The sequence below is a fragment of the Phyllobates terribilis genome, unplaced genomic scaffold (genome assembly GCF_046119375.1).
Source record: "Phyllobates terribilis strain yellow unplaced genomic scaffold, ASM4611937v1 Scaffold_2__4_contigs__length_985480577, whole genome shotgun sequence".
Classification (NCBI taxonomy): domain Eukaryota; kingdom Metazoa; phylum Chordata; class Amphibia; order Anura; family Dendrobatidae; genus Phyllobates; species Phyllobates terribilis.
The window spans coordinates 166,587,935-166,610,297 of NW_027362762.1; the positions used below are offsets into that span (position 1 = coordinate 166,587,935).

The following is a 22,363-nucleotide window of genomic DNA, read 5'->3' on the forward strand; positions in this document are numbered from 1 at the left end:
GTGGAACCTTTTCGGGTTGAGGGTGGAGTGAAGCTCAACTCCCAGACCTACTGCCAGTTTCTGGAAGACAACTTCTTCAAGCAGTGGTACAGGAAGAAGTCGGTATCGTTCAAGAAAAACATGATTTTCATGCAGGACAATGCTCCATCACATGCATCCAACTACTCCACAGCATGGCTGGCCAGTAAAGGTCTAAAAGAAGAAAAAATAATGACATGGACCCCTTGTTCACCTGATCTGAACCCCATCTTAAAATGTGAGATCTACAGGGAGGGAAAACAGTACACCTCTCGGAACAGTGTCTGGGAGGCTGTGGTGGCTGCTGCATGCAATGTTGATCGAAAACAGATCAAGCAACTGACAGAATCTATGGATGGAAGGCTGTTGAGTGTCATCATAAAGAAAGGTGGCTATATTGATCACTAATTTTTTTGGTTTTTGTTTTTGCATGTCAGAAATGTTTATTTCTAAATTTTGTGCACTGATATTGGTTTACCTGGTGAAAAGAAACAAGTGAGATAGGATTATATTTGTTTTTTATTAAGTTGCCTAATAATTCTGCACAGTAATAGTTACCTGCACAAACAGATATCCTCCTAAGATAGCCAAATCTAAAAAAAAACCACTCCAACTTCCAAAAATATTAAGCTTGGATATTTATGAGTCTTTTGGGTTGATTGAGAACATAGTTGTTGATCAATAATAAAAATAATCCTCTAAAATACAACTTGCCTAATAATTCTGCACACAGTGTAAGCATGGGATTTATAAAAGTAATTGCTTGCACTAGAAATTTTTAGGGGCTTCATAGCAAAAGGGGTTTATACATATGCACATGTCAATCTTTAGTTATTTGATCCCATAAATTCAGTTTATGCCTATATTTTTCTCACTTCACCAACTTAGACTATTTAGTACTGATGCATCACACACAAATCAGATTACAAAAATACTTCAAAGCAAAATAGGTAAAAAGCCAGGGGGGGTTGAATAATTTTGCAAGCCACGGTACAGAAAACTGAACTGGCTTTCACAGATAAGGATCTTCATGTTACTAATGTGTGTATTGTATGAACTTACCAGCATATTCATTGGTTCTCAGATTTTGTTGTTACTTCTTTTCCAGTGTAACATGATGCAATATTGTATTTTATTGCAGAATCATTTCATAACAATACAGAACTGAACCGTACTTTGGATAGTTTACTAATGCTAAAACTCCATTGTAATGCAACATAGGCAGCAATGCATTGTAAAATTATGTTAACCCCTTCGCAACCCTGGGATTTTCCATTTTTGCATTTTCTTTTTTTGCTCCCCTTGTTCCCAGAGCCATAGCGTTTTTACTTTTTGGTCAATATGGCCGTGTGAGGGCTTATTTTTTGCGGGACGAGTTGTACTTTTCAACGCCTTTACTAGTTTTACCATATCGTGTACGGGAAAACGGGAAAAAAATTCCAAGTGCAGTGAAATTGCAAAAAAAGTGCAATACCACAGATGTTTTTTTTTTTTTTTTTTACCACGTTCACTGAATGCTAAAACTGACCTGCCATTATTATTCTCCATCAAACACGCCGAGTTGTGTTTCTACCAAACAGTTCTACTTTGGTTTCATCTGACCATATGACCTTCTCCCAATACTCTTCTGGATCATCCAAATGCTCTCTAGAAAACTTCAGATGGGCCTGGACATGTAATGGCTTAAGCAGGGGGACAGGTCTGGCACTGCAGGGTCTGAGTCCCTGGCCACATAGTGTGTTACTGATGGTAGCCTGTGTACTGTTGGTCCCAGCTCTCTGCAGGTCATTCACTAGGTCCCCCCGTGTGGTTCAAGGATTTTTGCTCACCGATCTTGAGATCATTTTGACCCCATGGGGTGAGATCTTGTGTGAAGCCCCAGATCGAGAGAGATTATCAGTGGTCTTGTATGTCTTCCATTTTCTAATTATTGCTCCCACAGTTGATTTCTTCCACCAAGCTGCTTGCCTATTGCAAATTCAGTCTTCCCAGCCTGGTGCAGGGCTACAATTTTGATTCTGGTGTCCTTTGTCAGCTCTTTCGTCTTCACCATAGTGGAGTTTGGAGTGTGACTGTTTGAGGTTGCAGACAGGTGTATTTTACACTGATAACAAGTTCAAACAGGTTCCAGTACTACAAGTAATGAGTGGACGACAGAAGAGCCTCTTAAAGAAAAAGTTACAGGTCTGTGAGAGCCAGAAATCTTGCTTGTTTGTAATTGACCAAATACTTATTTTCCACCAAAATTTGAAAAAAATTTCTTTCCAAATCAGACAATGTGATTTTCAGGATTTGTTTTCTCATTTTGTCTCTCATTGAGGTCTACCTTTGATGTCAATTACAGGCCTCTCTCATCTTTTTAAGTGGGAGAACTTTCACAATTGATGGCTGACTAAATACTTTTTTCCCCCACTGTATGTGAAATTGGATAAGTGCGATCAACATCTCTCCTGACCATGAGTCGGCTGGCGCCCTCCTACACATTAGACCATCAGCTGAACCGGTCGATATCGGTGACTCCAGCCAAGGTGTCTAATGCATATGGAGGTCTTTCGGGCATGTGCATCGGGACTTATCTGCAGAAGCAAAATTTGCACCAAATCATGCAGATTTTGCTATAGATTTAATTTATCAAAATGGAAAGCCACAATTCATAAAACTTGTGGACCCATGGGATTATTGTGACAAATAGTTTTAAGACTATATGTATGCTAGTAATTAATATGTTATGCTGGTTTGAGTCTTTTAAAGGATTAACTGAGCCTGTGAGACTCCAGGTCATTACGAGTTCATAGATACCAAACATGTATAGGTTCTTTTTTATTTAAGTGGTGAAAAAAAATTCCAAAGTTTGGTATATAAAAAAAAAAAATGGCGCCATTCTCCAAGACCTGTAGCGGCTCTATTTTTCGGATCTGGGACCAGGTGAGGGCTTATTTTTTGCACGCCGGGCTGACATTTTTATTGATACTATCTTGGGGTAGATCCGATGTTTTGATCGCCCGTTATTGCATTTTATTGCAATGTTGCGGTGACCTAAAAACGTAATTCTGGCGTTTAGAATTTTTTTCTCGTTACGCCGTTTACCGATCGGATTAATTCTTTTTTTATATTGATAGATCGGGCGATTCTGAACGCGGCGATACCAAATATGTGTATGTGGTTTTTTTTTTATTATTTCATTTTGAATGGAGCAAAAGGGGGGTGATTTAAACTTTTATATTTTTTTAATTTTTTTAATATTTTTAAAAACTTTTTTTTTCACTTTTTGCTTGCTTCTATAGTCTCCACAGGAGACTAGAAGCAGCACTTGTCTGATCGCCTCTGCTACATACAGGTGATCAGCAGATCACCTGTATGTAACAGAAATGGTCCTGTGCTATGAGCACCGACCAATAGGTGGCGCTCATAGCGACCAGCTCATGACAACTACTGGAGTCTTCTGCAGACCCAGGGTTGTCATGCCCACCCATCGGTGACCCGCGATCACGTGACGGGGTCACCGATGGGCGGGGTAAGTGACGCACTTCCGTCGCGGCGATGTTAAATGCAGCTGTCAGAGATTGACAGTGGCATTTAACATGTTAACAGCCGTGGGTGGATCGCGATTCCACCCGCGGCTGTTGCGGGCACATGTCAGCTGTAATAATCAGCTGACATGTGCCCGGTTCAGTGCGGGCTCAGCGCCGGAGCCCTCACTGAACCGTGGGGTTACAGCCTGGAGCGTACTAATACGGCACAGGCTGTAAAGTGGTTTTAAAATTACAATCATTCAATGACAAAAAAGGTCATAAGCATTAGTATCAAACATTTTCCGATAGTCACAAGGTCACTTGTCAATATTTTATCCATGGAGAAGTTATAGTGCTATAGAGATTTTACCATGGCTTACAAGTGACATTGTGTTCTATAAAGCCTACCTGTACCATAGTTGAATGTCTGTAAATACTGTAGCACAGACCTATACCATGCCATTAGAAAGATATTTTCATACAATCCGACAGTCCCATCTCTGATATTGTAATCTGTCAATTACCAAAAAACATTATTCTTAATATTAAGAAACAATAGTTTTCTGTTGGAGATTATAGCAGTATATTCACCTAAAGTAAATTGCAACCATTGTTTGATTTTTTTGGTAGAAGTTGATTTTAACACATTATTGACCAGCCCTACTTGTGCCCTATGATGAAGCACATTGTGTGAAACTCACATCAAATGTGGTGAAGTACCAGTTGTTCTATGCCTCCACTTTTTTTTGCTGGGGTGGTGCCTTAGCATTCATTTATATATGTCTTCTAAATTCTCTTTATAGAGTTGAGCAAAAAATGATTTCCAGGACCCTGGTCAACTGGCCATGACAGAAGTCTGTGGCCACTAGACCAGAGAACTATGAACCTCCTGCTACCTGTGGCATCCCTGGTGACTCATCTGATTTGAAGGCCCCTGTAACATGTGTACACTGTGCTGCAACTTAATGATGTCACGGGAACCAACTAATCAGATGAAGCATCAGGGATTAGAAGATTGGCAAATCTCTGGTCTGGCTCCTTCGGACTACCAACATGGCTCTACACCTTTCTGTACTTCCACAAATGCCTGTTCCTACTTATATATATTGATATCCCATATGCCTTTTATGTATACTTCTGATACTACAATACCATCTTGCTCCCTGTTCCCCGGAGTGCCCTCTTTTCTTTTAAAGTTTTTCTTTTTCAATAAAGATGCATATCGTTTACCATATTCTTCGGTATTATTCAGCTCTTCTACTGGTGAAAGTGTGTGCTCTCATTCAATATCTTGCCATTTTGCCATTTTTTAGGGTTTTTATTTTTATAGCATTCACTAAAATATTATACAACTCAGGTTGAAACAATTATTGTGATAACAAGTTTATACAGATTTTTAATGTTAACTATTTGTTCACAATAAAAAAGAGTTTTGAAGAAAAAATAAATATTTTTGTGGAGTTGCATTCCACAATCCCTAACATTTTAATTCTTCTGTCCAAAAAATTGTGGGACTTATAATTGCAGGAAAAACTAAACATAATTTGTGGACTAATACAGTTTGTACATAGCAAAGACAAGAAGAATATCTCCCTATTTCTTTTCAATAAATGACAATAAGATTGGTTGTACATGGCCATGGACATAACAATTTCCAGTCAATATATACACTAAGGCATGACAGAAAAAAAAAATCTAAATTACACAACCTAATGTCTAATGTCAGATAATTTTTATTAGCATGGCATGGCATGTAACCACAGTCGTCAGTGGGAATCTCAGAAAGGATGACAATCATGAAAACCATATCTTGAGTATGCTTGAGATGCAGAGCTTTTGTGCATTTATGTTCTTCCTTAATACCTTTATTATAATCTGGCACTACTAAATGCTCACTAAAACCTTATACTCCTAAGGCTGGCCACACACAATAGATGGCTGTTGGCCGAACGATGCTTCTGTCAATCATTCGGTCGACAACCATCTTAATCAACTCTCCCATACACATAAGCGCAGTGGCGGCCCGAAGCAGAAGAGGGTCTCTGTGCAAGAATGGTATATGGGCCCCTCTTTGTATCTATGACGAAAGCCGTTTAGTGCTTTGGAGGTGGAAGTGGGTCTACTCATCTCTGGAGCCCCTGTGCACATGTTGCACCAATGGTCCATCCCTGCAGGAGCGCTTAATTGGCCGAGCGCTCCTGTGTGCTCTATGAGAAAGCTGCTGACTGACACATCGGAAGACAGCTTATCTCAGGGAGAACTACAGTGGGGAAAAAAAGTATTTAGTTAGCCACCAACTGTCTCCCACTTAAAAAGATGAGAGAGGCCTGTAATTGACATCATAGGTAGACCTCAACTATGAGAGACAAAATGAGAAAACAAATCCTGAAAATCACATTGTCTGATATGGAAAGAACTTTTTTTCAAATTTTGGTGGAAAATAAGTATTTGGTCAATTACAAAACTTCATCTCAATACTTTGTTATATATCCTTTGTTGGCAATGACAGAGGTCAAATGTTTTCTGTAAGTCTACACTAGGTTGACACACACTGTTGCTGGTATGTTGGGCAATTCCTCCATGCAGATCTCCTCTAGAGCAGTGATGTTTTGGGGCTGTCGCTGGGCAAAACTGACTTTCAGCTCCCTCCAAAGGTTTTCTATAGGGTGTAGATCTGGAGACTGGCTAGGCCACTCCAGGATCTTGAAATTCTTCTTACAAAACCACTCCTTCGTTGCCCTGGCAGTGTGCTTGGGATCATTGTCATGCTGAAAGACCTAGCCATGTTTCATCTTCAATACTCTTGCTGATGGAAGGAGGTTGGCACTCAAAATCTCACGATACATGGCCCCATTCATTCTTTCATGTACACGGATCAGTCGTCCTGGTCCCTTGGCAGAGAAACAGCCCCAAAGCATGATGTTGCCACCTCCATGCTTCACAGTAGGTATGGTGTTCTTTGGATGCAACTCAGCATTCTTTCTCCATCAAACACGCCGAGTTGTGTTTCTACCAAACAGTTCTACTTTGGTTTCATCTGACCATATGACCTTCTCCCCATACTCTTCTGGATCATCCAAATGCTCTCTAGAAAACTTCAGATGGGCCTGGACATGTAATGGCTTAAGCAGGGGGACAGGTCTGGCACTGCAGGGTCTGAGTCCCTGGCCACATAGTGTGTTACTGATGGTAGCCTGTGTACTGTTGGTCCCAGCTCTCTGCAGGTCATTCACTAGGTCCCCCCGTGTGGTTCAAGGATTTTTGCTCACCGATCTTGAGATCATTTTGACCCCATGGGGTGAGATCTTGTGTGAAGCCCCAGATCGAGAGAGATTATCAGTGGTCTTGCATGTCTTCCATTTTCTAATTATTGCTCCCACAGTTGATTTCTTCCACCAAGCTGCTTGCCTATTGCAAATTCAGTCTTCCCAGCCTGGTGCAGGGCTACAATTTTGATTCTGGTGTCCTTTGTCAGCTCTTTCGTCTTCACCATAGTGGAGTTTGGAGTGTGACTGTTTGAGGTTGCAGACAGGTGTATTTTACACTGATAACAAGTTCAAACAGGTTCCAGTACTACAAGTAATGAGCGGAGGACAGAGGAGCCTCTTAAAGAAAAAGTTACAGGTCTGTGAGAGCCAGAAATCTTGCTTGTTTGTAATTGACCAAATACTTATTTTCCACCAAAATTTGAAAAAAATTTCTTTCCAAATCAGACAATGTGATTTTCAGGATTTGTTTTCTCATTTTGTCTCTCATTGAGGTCTACCTTTGATGTCAATTACAGGCCTCTCTCATCTTTTTAAGTGGGAGAACTTTCACAATTGATGGCTGACTAAATACTTTTTTCCCCAACTGTATGTGAAATTGGATAAGTGCGATCAACATCTCTCCTGACCATGAGTTGGCTGGCGCCCTCCTACACATTAGACCATCAGCTGAACCGGTCGATATCGGTGACTCCAGCCAAGGTGTCTAATGCATATGGAGGTCTTTCGGGCATGTGCCCTCGGGACTTATCTGCAGAAGCAAAATTTGCACCAAATCATGCAGATTTTGCTATAGATTTAATTTATCAAAATGGAAAGCCACAATTCATAAAACTTGTGGACCCATGGGATTATTGTGACAAATAGTTTTAAGACTATATGTATGCTAGTAATTAATATGTTATGCTGGTTTGAGTCTTTTAAAGGATTGACTGAGCCTGTGAGACTTTAGCATGTATTTAAGATTTTAGCGAGCAATGTCCTGGATTCTGACTGGTTCCTGGGTCCAGTGGCAGGAAACTCAAATCTACTTATAGACTATATTCCTGTCAGGAGCTGACCGGTTACTTCTAAAGACTATAGCTTGAAGAATCATATCAGTATGGAAGAGCTGAGGAGATTTTTGAAAAGAGCTGGTGGGGAAGAATGGCTGCAACGCTGCCTTCTGGAACAGGAAGGAGGAGGTTGTGTGAGCTGAGGTGGAGCTTGTATATCAAGAGCCAGAAGAGGTTGTTATGGAAGAAGGTGAGACAAAATGCAGTCTGGAGGTGAGGCATAGCAAGAGTAGCAGAAGATCTAGGAAGATATGATTCATCAATGCGCGGTGTAATGAAATCTATAGCAGAAGCATTTGCTAAGGCTGTGCCTGCTGCTGTGTATCAGCGCCCTCTAGTGTTGCTTCGGTGTCTCAGGTTCGGCTGTCTTTCCTCCAGTATTGACTAAGAATGTGTATGACTCCTGTTTGAAGGAAGCATTGCATTGTGACTTATTTCTACAGGGGTTTCGTTTTCCTCTAAGTTTGAAAAAAACATATGGAGTAATGAATTTATAGATATCTTGTCAATGTTGCCTTTTGCTAAGGAAGCTACAGCTGAAAAGAAAAGTGATGACAAGGATAATGAGCGTTGGACATTTGCACCAAAAATATTTAATAATTGGTTGCAGAGTTTTTGCATACTGGCTGCTATTATGGTGGAAAAATACCTAGATAAATGTAGTGGACACTTCCAGCATGTAGATATCATTTTGGAAGCCTGGAAAAATGTTAACAGCATGTCATGGTTCACCTATGAGGAGCAATTTTGCCAAAATCTTTAATCCAAAATGGGACATTAACCACTTCGCACCAGAGCCTGTTTTTGCCTTCGTGACCGGGCCAATTTTTTCAATTCTGACCACTGTCACTTTATGAAGCAATTACTCTGGAACGCTTCAACGGATCCCCCTGATTGTGAGATTGTTTTTTCGTGACATATTGTACTTCATGATAGTGGTAAAATTTCTTTGATATCACATGCGTTTATTTGTGAAAAAATCGGAAATTTGGCGAAAATTTTGAAAATTTTGCAATTTTCAAACTTTGAATTTTTAAGCCCTTAAATCAGAGAAATATGTCACACAAAATACTTAATAAATAACATTTCCCACTTGTCTACTTTACATCAGCACAATTTTGGAACCAAAATTTTTTTTTGTTAGGGAGCTATAAGGGTTAAAAGTTGACCAGCGATTTCTCATTTTTCCAACAAAATTTACAAAAACATTTTTTTAGGGACCACATCATATTTGAAGTCACTTTGAGAGGTCTTTATGACAGAAAATACCCAAAAGTGACACCGTTCTAAAAACTGCACCCCTCAAGGTGCTCAAAACCACATTCAAGAACTTTATTAACCGTTCAGGTGCTTCACAGAAATTTTTGGAATGTGGAAGAAAAAAATTAACATTTAACTTTTTTCACAAAAATGTTACTTTAGACCCAATTTTTTTTATTTTCACAGGGGTAACAGGAAAAAATGGACCCCAAAATTTTTTGTGCAATTTCTCTTGAGCGTGCTGATACCCCATATGTGAGGGAAAACCACTGTTTGGGCGCACGGCAGGGCTCGGAAAGGAAGGAGCGCCATTAGACTTTTTGAATGTAAAATTTGTCTGAATAATTAGCAGACACCATGTTGCGTTTGGAGAGCTCCTGATGTGACTAAACAGTGGAAACCCCCCACAAGTGACACCATTTTGGAAACTAGACCCCTTAGGGAACATATCTAGATGTGTGGTGAGCACCTTGAACCCCAAGGTGCTTCACAGAAGTTTATAATATTGAGCTGTAAAAATAAAATTTTCACATTTTTCCCACAAAAACGTTTTTCATCCCTTAATTTTCCATTATCATAATGGTAATAGGATAAATTGCACCATTAAATTTGTTGTGCAATTTCTCCTGAACACGCCGATACCCCATATGTGGGGGAAAACCACTGTTTGGGCGCACGGCAGGGTTTGGAAGGGAAGGAGCGCCATTTGACTTTCTGAATGTAAAATTTGTCTGAATAATTAGCAGACGCCATGTTGCGTTTGGAGAGCCCCTGATGTTCCTAAACAGTGGAAACCCCCCACAAGTGACACCATTTTGGAAACTAGACCCCTTAGGGAACTTATCTAGATGTGTGGTGAGCACCTTGAACCCCAAGGTGCTTCACAGAAGTTTATAATAATCAGCTGTAAAAATAAAATTTTCACATTTTTCCCGCAAAAACGTTTTTCATCCCTTAATTTTGCATTATCATAAGGGTAATAGGATAAATTGCACCATGAAATTTGTTGTGCAATTTCTCCTGAACACGCCGATACCCCATATGTGGGGGAAAACCACTGCTTTGGTGTACGGCAGGGTTCGGAAGAGAAAGGAGCGCTATGTTGGCTGGGATAGGCAGCAGACACCATGTCACATTTGAAGAGTCGCTGACATGCAGAAACAGCAGAAACCCCCACAAGTGACCCCATTTTGTAAACTACACCTCTCAAGGAATTCATCTAGGGAAGTAGTGGGTATTTTTTAATTTTTAAATTTATACCATTGGGCAGTGAAAAAAGCATAATTATATTTTTACCACAAAAAAATGTTTTACCCTCAGATTTTACATTTTCACACAGGGCAATGGGTAAAAATGGTGCCGAAATGTGTCACACAATTTCTTCTAAAAGTGCCAATACCCCATATGTGGCTGTATCGTACCGCTCAGTCATACGGCGAGATCTGGGGGGGACGGAGTGCTATTTGACAATTGGAGAACAAATTATTGTAGAATAGGCATTTGGATTTGGGAGCACAAAATTTTTTGAATTTCTTTTGGGGGGCAAGGGCCATTTCGCTTTTCCAGAGCCTTTCTGCTACCAGTAACTTGGAAGTCCCTTATATTTTTAACAGATGACGGACCTGAGTGGGGACTAGCTTTTTTTGAGGACTGAGTTGAAGCTTTTATTGGGAACATTTTACGTAACATTTATCCGGCGCTCTAGGCTGAGCACTTACATCGGGGTTTCCATCTAAATTTCCAAGTGATGTAATTCAGATGAAACCCCTGCGGGATCCATTCACTGTAATGAGGCAGCAGAGTTACTCTGGACTCCGTCTGGCCTCTGTTTAGCGGTGTCCTTTTTTTCAGAAGTGCACAAAACTGTGGCCAACCGCACTTTTATGCACGCCTAAAACAAATGACACCGTGGGATCACAGGCCAGACGGCATCCACAGTGGCCTATATCTGCCTCATTACAGGGAATCTTCCGTCATGGGTTCCGGCTGAATCACATATTTCAGAGATTTACATGGAAACTCTGGCGTAAGTGCTCAGCGCAGAGCACAGGATAAATGTTGGCAGAGCCTTACTGGGATCTTTGGGAGACATAATAAACAAATCAGTAGCAGGTGAAGAATTGGTTTTATTTATTTTTTTACGCCGTTCCTAGTGTGATATAACTGATTAGATTACTTTATTCTTCGGGTCGGTGCGATTACAGAGATACCAGATTTATATCGGGTTTTTATGACTGACAGCTGTCACACACTAAGAGACGCTTTTTTTTTGCAAAATCTAGTTTTTGCATCGCCATATTTTGAGAGCTATAATTTTTCCATATTTCGGCCGACAGAGTCATGTGATGGCTTGTTTTTTGCGGGACGAGTTGACATTTTTATTGGTACCATTTGTGGGTACGTGACATTTTTTGATCGCTTTCTATTCCGTTTTTTTGGGAGGTAAAATTAACAAAAACCAACAATTCAGGAATTGTTTTTTGAGGTTTTTTTTTATGCCGTTCTGCGTGTGGTAAAAGTGATCAGGCAGCGTTATTCTTCGGGTCAGTACATTTACAGCGATACTACACTTACTGTATATTTTTTTATGTTTTGGCGCTTTTACACAATAAAACAATTTTAAAGAAAAAATATTTTTTTTGCATTGCTTTATTCTGAGAGGTATAACTTTTTTATTTTTTGGCTGATGGAGCTGTATAGTGGCTTGATTTTTGCAGAACAAGATGACGTTTTCAGCGGTACCATTTCTATTTCCATTTTGCTTTTTGATCGCATTCTTTTCCACTTTTTGTTTGGCGATATGAGGAAAAAGCATAGGTTTTTGCTCCGTTTTTTATTTATTTTTATTACGATGTACACATAAGGAGTTAATTAGTGTGACAGTTTTATAGCTCGGGTTGTTTCGAACGCGGCAATACCAAATATGTGTACTTTTTTTATTTTTGCATAACTATATGGATTTATCGGTTTAATATTTTATTTATTTATTTTTATTTATTTTGTATTTTTTTTTTAACAGTTTCAAAATATTTTTTTTTACTTTTTTTACATTTTTACTTAGTCCCTGTATGGGACATTAATTTTTATTTTTCTGATCCCTGATCTCATGTAATGTAATAGACATATATTACATTACATGAGATCTTCACTGACTCTTTCAGTTTCCTGTCTGGCATCAGCTACATACAGGCTGAAGTCAGACAGGAAGGACACCATATATGGCAGAGCTGGAGGCGGTCATGTGACCTCCAGCTGCCATAGGAACGCCAGGTCCTGAAAGCAATCAAGGGGTCGTCAGAGAGGTAAGTGGACGACCCCCTCTCCTCCTGCAGTCTCCTATATGCCGCGATCACTATAGATCACAGCATATAGAAGACAGCAAAGGGTTAACATCACTGGGACCTGATCTAATCAGGTCCCGATGATGTTCCCTGTCAGAGCTAACGCTCTGCACCGCTCTCACAGCGCTTGCAGGACCCAGGGGGTCCTGAGCACTGCGAGACCACCCACCGTTTTTAAACGTCCGTGCTGCACAGAGCCCAGGCAGCGCGGACGTTTATCTACAGTGGGCGGTCGGGAAGCGGTTAAAGATGTAAAGTGGCATGTAATTGTTTGGGCACCTCTGGTCAAAATTATTGTTATTGTGAACAGTTAAGCAAGTTGAAGATTAAATGATCTCTAAAAGGTCTAAAGTTAAATATGACACATGTCCTTTATATTTTAGGCAAAAAAATATATACAGTTGAAACCAGAAGTTTACATACACTATATAAAAACATACACATGCATGTTTTTCTCAATATCTGACATGAAATCAGTATAAACTTTTCCCGTTTTAGGTCAATTAGGATTACCATCATTTTTACTATTTGCCAAACGGCAAAATAATGAGAGAGAGAATGTTTTAAGACATTTTTATTACTTACTGTAAAGTCAAAAGTTTACAAACATTTCCATCCCATTTCTTTCTGTCGGTCCACAGGACTTGTTTCCAAAATGCATCAGCCTTGTTTAGATGTTCTTTTGCATACTTCTGACGATGAATTTTATGGTGAGGACACAGGAAACAGTTTCTTCTGATGACTCTTCTATGAAGGCCTTATTTGTGCAGGTGTCTCTGAACAGTAGAACAATGTACCACAACTCCAGAGTCAGCTAAATCTTTCTGAAGGTCTTTTGCAGTCAAGTGGGGGTTCTGATTTGCCTCTCTAGCAATCTTATGAGCTGCTCTCATTGAAACTTTGCTTAGTCTTCTAGACCTTACCTGTTGCTGTTAACTGCCATTTCTTAATTACAGACGCTCGGCGTATGGAAAAAATAGAAAGAGCGGTGCTGTGCCCAGAAAAACACGCCTCTTTCACTCGTCTGGCCTGCCCTTGTATTACCTCCTTCTCAGATTCCTTGTATTACCTCCTTCTCAGATTCCTTGTATTACCTCCTCTCAGATCTCGCTCCTGAGGACTGCAGTGAAGCGGCGCAGGCGCCCATGTGCGAGATCTGAGAGGCAGAGAAGGAGGTAATACAAGGGCGGGCCAGACAAGTGAAAGAGGAGTGTTTTTCTGGACACAGCACCGCTCTTTCTCTTTTTTTCATACCCCGGGCTTCCCAGACGCCTACAGCTTGCTTCACTTACACCTTCCCGGTGAGGCGCCCCCTCACCTCGTCACTGCAGTCCTCAGGAGTGAGATCAGAGAGGCAGAGATGGAGGTACCGGTAATAGGATACAAGGGCGGGCCAGAGGGATGTGCTACCGCTCTGATAGTCTTGGAGACAGGGAGGGCTGGGCAGGCAGGGAGAGCTGACCAATCCAAGCAGGATTTGTATACAACAACCAGCCAATCGCTGGTAATGTTCATCACTTCCCGTGATTGGCTGGTTGTTGCATACTGGGCATCACATACATACAGTACATCACCAGTATCTGTACCTGTTCATACAGTATAGCACCAGTACATACAGTACAGTATACAAATGTCCAACAATCAAAACCCCATCATGGTTCCACCAGCAAGAAGAAAGAAATATGAAGCCAGTTTCAAATTAAAGTTGTAAACTTTGCCATGGAACATAATAACTGCGCTGCTGCAAGACAATATGGAGTAACAGAAAAGATGGTTCGGGACTGGAAAGCAAATGAAAAAGCATTAAAGAGTATGCCAAGGGGTAAGTGTGCATTAAGAAGAGGCATCCCACATTGGCCAGAACTCGAACATGTAGCAGACATGGTGAATGAGCATCGCCAAAACGGTTATGTAGTGACACGAAACTCAAGTACCCTGTTCGTTGTTTTGTACATGTGAATGAAAAAGGCTGGATGGATGAAGAAGGGGTAAAGCTATTGCTTGATAATGTATGGAGCAGCCGACCTGTTGGACTTATTCAAAAATCTAGTCTACTTGTGTGGGATATGTTCAGGGCTCATTTAACTCCCAGCACCAAGTAAATGCTTGCAAGACTAAACACACATGCGGCAGTTATTCCTGCAGAATTGACATCGTTGGTACAGCCACTGGATGTGTGCCTAAACAAGCCATTTAAAGATCGCATTCGAGAACAGTGGAATGAATGGATGGTTAGAGGCGAAAAGTCATTCACAAAAGGAGGAAACATGCATGCCCCACAGTTGGATGTTTTGTGCAAATTTGTCATAAAAGCCTGGAATGATATTGATGCAGAAATAGTGATCAAGTTTTTCAAGAAGTGTGGAATATCAAATTCATTAGATGGTATGGAGGACGACTACTTGTGGCAAGATGTAGAGGAAGTCGAAGCTGAGACCACACCATCTGATACGGAATTCGATCCATACGATGACTGCTTTACAAATGTATCACAAGATGTCATTGATGTACTTTTGATATCAGATGACAAACAGGAGGATTTTGAAGGCTTTTAAAGGGAAATTGTCACGCCTGCAAAACCTGTAAAAATACAGTAGCTTGCAGTTATGATGGGTGTTGCTAACTCGCCAGGGACTTGCCCGGCACTTGCTCTCTCTCTATTGTTTGTTATCTTCCTCCTATCATCATCAGTTCCAGTTTGGTTGACAGCTTAGAAAACAAACAGCATGGCAGCGCCCATGGGTTTATTGTCTTATCCTTAAGGATGTGTGCTCACGATGCGTTTTTTAAGCGTTTCCACAGCGGCAAAAACGCTGCAGAAACACTTAAAAAACACATGGTAGAAGGCCTGCCATGTTCACCAATGATAATCCGCATGTGCTGCGCACATGCTGCGGAAATTTCCGCTGTGGATTATCATTGCGGTAAAAAACGCAGCACTACCAATTATTTTGCGGAAGCGCTGCGTTTTCGCCACCATTGACTTGCATTGAAACGCATGATATCTGCATCACTGCATCTGTACATGCGGATTCCATGCATTTCAGTGTTTCGGATGGTACCCAGGTCTAGAGGAGAGGAGACTCTCCTCCGGACCCGGGTACCATAGAACCTGTAAAAAAAAGAATAAAATAAAAAATAAATATTATATTTACCTTCTGATGGCCCCCGCTGCGCTTGTCCTCCCTTGCCGGCAAATCGCGATGGACTGAAGGACCTGCGCTGACGTCATAGTCATGTGACGGCAGGTCCTTCAGTGCAGTGTACCGCGAGCTGCCGACAAGCCAGGACGGAGCGAAGCAAGACTGTGGGGGCCATCGGAAGGTAAGTATAGATTTATTTTTTTAATTTTTAAACATTCTTTAAGGTCACAATATATAAATCCATGCCGGTTGCATGGATTTATATAGTGTGACCAAGTTGTCAAGCACTTTCCAAGAGATGCTAAAATCACTTGGAAAGCGTTTGTCAACCCGCATGCGGAAATGCAAGTGAAGAATGCTTCACATCCGCATGTCCCTGGCAGCAAAAACGCATGTACAATCCGCATGTACAATCTGCGTGCGTTTTTTTCTGCCAGGGAGATGCAGAAACGCTCAGGAAAAAATCCGGAGCATTTCTGCATCATGGGCACATAGCCTTAGAGTGAATTAGGAAAAGTTGAATCCACTTGCACTGTTTTATGTTTACATGTTTGAAGACAAACAGCCTTATGTTTATAAGTGACAGATTTTCAGCTAAGTGCCTGCATGTCATAAGCATTTGAATTAAAATTACCATATTGAAATCAAATCTGATTTTTTTTAAATTTTTACCATATGTGCGTTAGAAGAGGGGTAGTCTTATACGGCGAGTATATCCCAAACTCTATATTTTAACTGGAACAGTTGGGGGTCTTCTTATACTCCGAAAATACGGTAAATAAAAATCTTATGACTATGGGAGAAGAGGAGAAAAAGAAAAAAACAAAAGTGCAGAAATGGAAAATCACCCTGTTGAGAAGGCATTAAAAAAGAGGCAGCAATTAGGTTATCCCGCTCTTGCGTTAATAGTTACCCCTATGGGTAAAATATTTTCTAAACATCTTTATTTTGCTTTTAGGGATCTAAAACATCCATATTCTCATATATCTTTAACCAGAACTATTAATGGCGATTTATCCATGTGGTTTGAAGTTTTGGACAATTTCATTGGTTATTTGGTTTGGCAGGAGGATTTTGTTGTGAACCTTTATCATTTTTTACCGATGCTTCATTTGGTTTTGGCGCTTGTTGGGCTGGCAGATGCTGTTCTTCTCCATTTCCTGATTTTTAGGCACTGATTTTAGACATATGCTTTTATTGGAGTTATTTCCGGAGGTTGGGTTGGTTGTCATTTGGGGTACATTTTTCGCCTGTAAGAGAATTGTTCTTTTTTTCTGACGATATGGGCATTATCTTTGCTGTAACTATTTTGAACTCTAACATTTAATTTAGTGGTTAGAATGTTGTGAGATTTAGTTTTAGTTTCTCTTCAATTCAATATTTGATTAAAAGCCAAACATATTGCAGGATATACAAATAAGATTGAAGACTCTTAATTTCGAGCTCAATTTCATAAAATTCTGGGAGCTGGATCCATTAGTAGGAGCAGTTGGAGCAGTGTGTCCGGAGCATCTTTGGGGAATAATTTGGAATAATTATGCATAAAATCAAAGCATCTGTGTCATCTTCTACGTGGAAATATTATTCAATTTCTTGACAAATTAGGTGTGAATTCTGCTTTAACACTGTCCTCATGGGGTGCGCTTGTCTAATCTAATACAACCCCTGGCAAAAATTATGGAATCACCGGGCTTAGAGGATGTTCATCAGTTGTTTAATGTTGTTGAAAAAAAGCAGATTACACACATGGCACAAAACTAAAGTCATTTCAAATGGCAACTTTAGGGCTTTAAGAAACACTAAAAGAAATCAAGATTAAAAATGTGGTACTCAATAAGGGTAATTTTTTTCACACCAAGCAGAGGGAAAAAATTATGAAATCACTCAATTCTGAGGAAAAAATTATGGAATCACCCTGTTAATTTTCATTTCCAAAATTAACACCTGCATCAAATTAGATCTGCTCGTTAGTCTGCATCTAAAAAGGAGTGATCACACCTTGGAGAGCTGTTGCACCAAGTGGACTGACATGAATCATGGCTCCAACACGAGAGATGTCAATTGAAACAAAGGAGAGGATTATCAAACTCTTAAAAGAAGGTAAATCATCACGCAATGTTGCAAAAGATGTTGGTTATTCACAGTCAGCTGTGTCTAAAATCTGGACCAAATACAAACAACATGGGAAGGTTGTTAAAGGCAAACATACTGGTAGACCAAGGAAGACATCAAAGCGTCAAGACCGGAAACTTAAAGCAATATGTCTCCAAAACAGGAAATGCACAACAAAACAAATGAGGAACGAATGGGATGAAACTGGAGTCAATGTCTGTGACCCAACTGTAAGAAACCGCCTAAAGGAAATGGGATTTACATACAGAAAAGTTAAACATAAGCCGTCATTAACACCTAAACAGAAAAAAACAAGGTTACAATGGGCTAAGGAAAAGCAATCGTGGACAGTGGATGACTGGATGAAAGTCATATTCAGTGATGAATCGCAAATCTGCATTGGGCAAGGTGATGATGCTGGAACTTTTGTTTGGTGCCGTTCCAATGAGATTTAGAAAGATGACTGCATGAAGAGAACATGCAAATTTCCACAGTCATTAATGATATGGGGCTGCATGTCAGGTAAAGGCACTTGGGAGATGGCTGTCATTACATCTTCAATAAATGACATTATCACCACATTACAGACATTATCACCACTGTCCCCAAAGGGGTTCATACTCTAAATTCCTTATCAGTATATCTTTTGGAGTGTGGGAGGACACCCACACAAAAATGGGGAGGACATATACACACTTTTTGCAGATGTTGACCTTGGTGGGATTTGAACCCAGGTCCCCAGCGAATGCTGCAAGGCTGCAGTGCTAACCACTGAATCATCATGCTGACCATTTTGAGCTTGAAGGTTTTGAATGAGGAATTTTTAGGAATGACCTGGTCCACCTATCTGAGGTGTGATTAGACGTTTTATATTTGGGTTTTCAAAATTTCATTGAGACTATGGCACTGGGGAAGGTGGGGTGGGCATGCCGGTTTTTAAACTGTCATGGCTGGTGGGCTTACTCACCCATTGTTCTGTCTAGCAGCAAATTCTGCTATCTGGAAATTTAGTCATATTTTATGTTTATTACAAGTTCAATAGTCATACTTCCTATATATTGAACCCTTTGTATTTTCATATTGTTTGGTAACAGTACCATCTGCTGCTGATTAAATGTTTTCATTCTAGTTTAAGTTTGTAATGTACTGTGGGAGGTTCCTAAGGCATTCTGGGATTGTTCCTGTTGCATTGTGGTCTTGTTATGACACTGTGAAAGAAGCAGCAGCCATTCCCTGCATTCTCCTGAACAGAAACCACATCACTTGTTGTTCTGTCTTGTGTGCCTTGAAAACAGAATGCTCTAAGCATAGTTGGTAAGCTATGATCTATGTTTTACTGCAGTGTTTCTGCAAGTATTTGATGTATTAAATAGGTAATCATCAGCTTGTATATTACATCATGTTATGCTGTGTATTGTACAGTTATATATTCTGAAATACCCCTGTTATTACATCCTATAGTTTCACTCTTTCCTGTCAATCTCCAATCAATAAAAGATAGTTACAACTTCACAGCCTCTTTTCTTAAAGAAGACAGGGGATTTAGCTACATGTCTCACTGCATACCGTGCTAACGTGTGAGGACAGTGTACCCATCTTAAAGGGAATATGTCAGCAGGTTTTTCCTATGTAATCTGAGAGCAGCAAGAGACACTGAGTCTAGCTATACATTTCTTACTGGACTGCTTGGTGAAGTTTTGATATCATCCCTGTTTTATCTGTTGTAGATATAGGGGTGGTTAGAATTAGTGTTGAGCGAGCACTAAAATGCTCGGGTGCTCGAAGCTCGGGCCGAGCTCGCCGTGATACTCGGGTGCTCGACCCGAGCAACGAGCCCAATGTTAGTCTATGGGAGACTCGAGCATGGGGATCGCCCCAGGAAGCATTTCTGACCCCCAGGTCACTGCTGTCAACAACGTGGTCAGAGGTATTAAGCCACTTTTACAGGCTCACAATAAAACGAAAGTGAAACTTTTTTCCTGTGAAATATGTTAAGGAACATCCTTTCCAGGGAAAAGACTTGTGTATAAGTTAAAATAAATGACCAAAAACAAAAATACTCCTCCACACCTTCGGCTATGTTCACAAGTAGCATTTTTTATGCGTTTTTGCACTTTTGTATTGCTTTCAACTATGACAAATGCATTCACCGGGAAATGTCATTTTAACATTTTACAACCTTATCTGGCCATGTGCTGTGTGACACATGCATAAAGTGCTGAAAAGACATGGGAACAGCATGGGGAAGACCCCTGGAAGCATCTCTGACTCCCAGGTCACTGTCTAAAAGTGTGCCCATCATAAGTGATCCTTGCCGCATCAGAAGATGCAGACTTGCAACTATCCCCATTCAAGTCCTAGTCCCAGGGCAGTGTTCAATTGTACCTCCCCCATTCCTTGCAATACAAGCGCAAGTATGCAGCCTGCCACCCACCCACCCCCAGGCTGCAATACCATACTGCTTGCTTGCTTGCACTTTAAATTGGGCCTTTTAGGCACGTGGAGGCGGAATCTGGCCACCACGCCATGGCTGTGTCGGCGGCCTGGTATCCATACTCAGTCCCCAGCCGCCTGGTGGCCGGGTGTCCCCGCTTGCACCCCAGCCTCCAGGGGGTGGCCAGGTGTCCATACTCGGTCCCCAGCCACCCCTATTTGTACCGGTAACCTTTCACACACTTTTCTTAGCCTGGCCTGCTTTAGGGCAGCATTGGCCGAGCCCACCGGACTATCAGACTCTTCCGGTGGGCCCTGGCTTCTCCATCAGGGGAGTTGAGAGTGCCAAGGTGAGGAGCATGATGAGGATGATAGAAGTTAGCATCTGCTTTGTTTTGTTGTAATGCAAGCGCATGGATAATGACACTTGGGACATTGTCGCCCCGTGGACTAAACGAGTCCCTCTCTTTTTCCTCCTTTTTGTGATGTTGGGTTATTTTTGGTTAACTTTAATTCATACAATGACCCTCTCCTTGTCACCCTCACTGTGTTCGAGGGACATATATGCTTAGTCTGGGGTTATTTTTGTGTTGTTTCTTCGTTTTGGTTTTAATTTAATTTTAACTGTATATATTTTTCAGCTTTTTTTCAGACAATAACATAACTCCTTTCTTTGCACCTTATTGGATCAATCTTTATTTACTCAAAATGATTGTGCGATGCAGATGTTCCATAGTAATTAAGGATGGGAAGACAGAAATATGGAAAAAGACAAAGAAAAGGGCCTGATCGACAAATTGTCATGGATATGCTGTCATAATATGATATTCCCTGTTTAATTCCTGCTCTGTCCTCCTCAGCCTCTGTGTATATGTACCTTTTATGCGTGCACTGCTGCCCTGGAACGTGGTGCGCATGCGCCGGCCTCTCTCCTGTTGGGCGCGCCTCCGGCTGTCTGTGTGACGTCCGCGCGCGGTCGGGCACCTCCGCTCTTTGACCGGCGTGCCCGCGCGTGCGCGGTGGTGTCCTGACGGCTTGGGGGCGTGGTCTGGCGCGGGTTATGACGGGCGCATGCGCCAGCTTCGCGTCGCTAGGGCACCAATGCACGCCTCCATCACACATGAGACCGGTCACGTGATTGGCCACGTGACCGGCGCTAATGATTCAAAAAGGGTGTTTGCTTCCCATTACTGTTACCGCCCCTTGAGAAAGCGGCCTCAGCTGCCGCGAAACGCGCGTCGGGGACGCATGTGGTTTGTCCTTTAAGCCCACTGACTGCCCACCACCACCCCTGGTAAGAACGATATCCCCCCCACTGCCATCTTGAGTGACATGCCCTTTTTGGCACTTTATCTCAATATGCTTGAGAGGTTATTCTCCTCTCCTTTCATTCTGTAGGAGTGGGGGATCGGGGGAAAGGAGGGAATGTATGGAGATGCTCGTCCATTTGTCTAAATTTATATTTTATATTAATATGCACGCTGCACTTTAATTAATGGGCCTGTCTTTGATGCTTGTGCTCTATTCTCAATATACCACAGTGCGCCACTAGGTGCTCTACTTAATGACAGTTCACCAAGTTTGTTATTTCATTGAGATAAATTATAAGCTCATTATTCATACAATTTTCACTGTATTGGTTGAGAATTTTAGGTGCAGCGGTCTTTCTACTTTGATGAAAAAACCCCCTTTTTTTCAGTCATAAGAGTTGTGTCTATTCTCTGAGCATCTAATATTGAGGCAAGTCTGTTTTGGGCTTATTTGGATATCTCATTATTCACCTTGCTTTTTACTTGCTCTTTACTAATTTCTCTCTTTTGATTACGACACTTGTCCTAACTAATTGTTAATAAAATATGTGTTCTTTTTTAAACCATGATGACTCTGTTTTTCTCTTAGTAAAAAAATGTTGCCTTGGAGTCGGTATTTGAGAGTGTCGGGGGGGATTTTGTTCCCTTACCCACACTCAATTTGTAGTACTTGGGCTATCTTTCTAATTATAAGCGCATGTATGCAGTAGCGGCTAGGCCTGAGGAGGTCAGCGTTTTGGCGCATATCCTACCTCCTCCAAGGATTGCTGGATGTTTTCCTGCTACTATCCCAGTTCTATGACTCCCGTTAAAACAAAGCTTCAGGTGATAAATGATGGATGAGGTAGTGGCAAAGGAGAAAGAGCAGGAGGAACAGGGACCATTCACATCAATATCAGGCCAGTCAACCAGA

The 22,363-nt window shown here is 41.2% G+C and overlaps 1 long non-coding RNA gene across 1 annotated transcript; it reads left to right on the forward strand.

Annotated features, from left to right (window-relative positions):
* The first annotated feature begins 12,325 nt into the window (after positions 1 to 12,325).
* Positions 12,326 to 21,933, forward strand: LOC141250796 (uncharacterized). Its single transcript, XR_012312887.1, has 3 exons — positions 12,326 to 12,413; positions 13,094 to 13,162; positions 20,782 to 21,933. It is a non-coding gene; the product is annotated as an uncharacterized lncRNA (long non-coding RNA).
* Positions 21,934 to 22,363: the final 430 nt, after the last annotated feature.